Below are 2,471 nucleotides of genomic sequence, written 5' to 3'. Positions count from 1 at the left end.
GTCGAGAGTGACCGACTGAAAGGGAACGTCTCGGTTACGTATGGTAACCCTCGTTCCCTGAAGGAGGGAACGGAGATGTCACGTCCCGTCGCCACAGCTCCTGTACCACCGCTGAGCGGCCGGGTCACCGGCTCGGCTCCTCAGCGAAAACCTGAATATGCGCTGCATCTGCTGCCTACTTATACTCCCGCTGTGATCAGCAGCAGCTGGATGCAATGATCGCATGCCAATGTGCATTGGCTCGTCTAGTTTACACTCGAAGTAGATTGGTCCCTCTAAGCGAGATCCCAATTTCGTCGGTCATCCGACGTGACGTCTCCGGTCCCTCCTTCAGGGAACGAGGGTTACCATACGTAACCGAGACGTTGCAGTGCAGATGCATCGGCATTGCTATCGAGTAGACTTTGACATTCCAATATGAAGTGACGTGACGTGACATGTGGCCAATTATGGTGACCGGAATTAGTGCTCTGCATTTATCCCATCCAAAGTGCACACACACAGCAGTTTGAACACGCACACACCGTGAACACACACCCGGAGCAGTGTGCAGCCATTTTTTTGCTGCGGCGCCCGGGGAGCAGTTGGGGGTTCGGTGCCGTGCTCAAGGGCACCTCAGTCGTGGTACTGAAGGTGGAAGAGAACGCTGTACATTCACTCCCCCCACCTACAATCCCTGCCGGTACGAGACTCGAACCCACAACCTTGGGAACGAGTCCGACTCTCTAACCATTAGGCCACGACTTCCCCCAAAGTCGCGGACAGCTTACATATAGAGGCCCATAGAAATAGTCGCTAATGAGGAATCTACCTATACATGTCTGTGGTTGCTAGGGTGTTGCTGTGCAGAATGTTTTAGTGCACTTTTAGTGTGGTTGTTACAGCATTGCTATGGGGTTGCTAGGGTGTTGCTATACAGAGTGTTTTTAGTTGGTACAGCATTGTTAGGTGGTTGCTAGGACGATCTGAGTGGTTTTTATATTGTCCCCAAGTGGGGACAAGAAAAAAAAACCTTCTATGCAGGTTTTTTTAGTACTTTCATGAAAATGTGTTCTGCAGCCATATTGTCTTAAGTAGCCTCCAGCTGCAAACTGATCTATGGATCTTACAGAGTTATTTATGATGTGTATGAAAGCATAAAATGTAAACTTAGGATCCGGTTTCAAGAACATTTCATGCTGCTTGTGTACAGCTTCTGAGAAAATGGTTAAAAAGTCTCCCAGTTCTTTCCTCCGGCTGACATGGACCTTTGTCAGCAGGAAGGCTGCATTCCCAGCAAGATTCCTGACACGCATTGTCCTTCTGAGACTCATGGCACTATAGGAAAGAGAATCACAGGCTCTTCAGTCAGTTCCTTATGGTGGTCAAGTGTACGAACATTTGCTTTGGGCACTAGCTGACTACAGGCGGCTCTGTTGCAGTATTTGATGGATAAGAATGCTTAAAATCCATTTTGAGGGTCTGGAAGGAGGCTGGTCATATTGAAATCAAGCGGGAATAAATATGTTCTCTATTTAGGGATAGTTCTAAATTATATTACCGGTCCTCTTATTCAGTATTTTTGCCCACTGTATTAGCACCATTAATTCATTATTTAATAAATTATTATTGCAATACTTAGCAATTGCCTTAACATTTCTTTTAGAATTGCAATAAATATGTCATTAATGGAGTTGTTGAGTGAAATTGGGAATCGAAAACTTTAAATATATTAAACATGTAATTAGATTTTTATTACGAATGGTGAGTTCTGTTGAAATGTTCATGGTTAGCACTGCTTAATGCTAAAGTTCAGAGTCTCAGGCTGTTTGTTTGTGGCTTGTTTGCAGCTGGAGATGTTTGTGTCTGATGAGCAAAATTATAATTCCTGCCCAGACGATCCACAAACACTCTCACACACACAAAATCAACAAGATCACCATGTTTTATTCATGATGATTACACTCTGTGCTGCAATCCTCCTTCCCGCCCATTTTCCACAATCACTTCACTTTCCCCAATGTTTATATATAGTTATTTATAAAGTAGGCCATTAAAATTTTGTCAAACAACTGCATTCATATGTTAGGCTAATTAACTGTCTGACTTTAAGATCGATGTGCATTTGAATCTTTCACCGGTGCAGTGATGCAATGGCACTTCGTCTGTCTTTCTCGTCTCATTGAACCAGTTCGGTTAAAAAAAACTAAAGTTCTGCACCAACATAGCCACTATTATGACAGACATATTGACTATTTTGACCTGTTTTGCACACCACAAAGATGACAGGACTGTAGTGAACTCCAGCCTGCCAGACTGGATGAAAAGAAACAAGAATCCATTCTTCCGGAAGCTTCCATTGCCAGTCAACACGTCGATCATTTTCCCTCAGCTCAGTTCGCCCGCGGCCCTCAGTGATGTTTCATTTCGCCCCAGAAGCTAAAAAAATTTAATTTCCTGTGGTGATATACACATACACATGGTGAGGAATA

At 44.1% G+C, this 2,471-nt stretch overlaps 1 protein-coding gene across 1 annotated transcript in view; it reads left to right on the top strand.

Moving 5' to 3' along the window:
* LOC107553999 (glypican-5-like) overlaps positions 1 to 2,471 on the top strand; it is a 257,910-nt gene that overhangs the window by 66,079 nt on the left and 189,360 nt on the right. The gene's annotated exons all lie outside the window — the stretch shown is intronic.

Source organism: Sinocyclocheilus grahami, unplaced genomic scaffold (genome assembly GCF_001515645.1).
Source record: "Sinocyclocheilus grahami isolate Dianchi unplaced genomic scaffold, SAMN03320097.WGS_v1.1 scaffold488.1, whole genome shotgun sequence".
In the NCBI taxonomy this organism is placed as follows: Eukaryota; Metazoa; Chordata; class Actinopteri; order Cypriniformes; family Cyprinidae; genus Sinocyclocheilus; species Sinocyclocheilus grahami.
The sequence above is the reverse complement of the archived record's forward strand: the minus strand, read 5'-3'. Positions and strand labels throughout refer to the sequence as shown.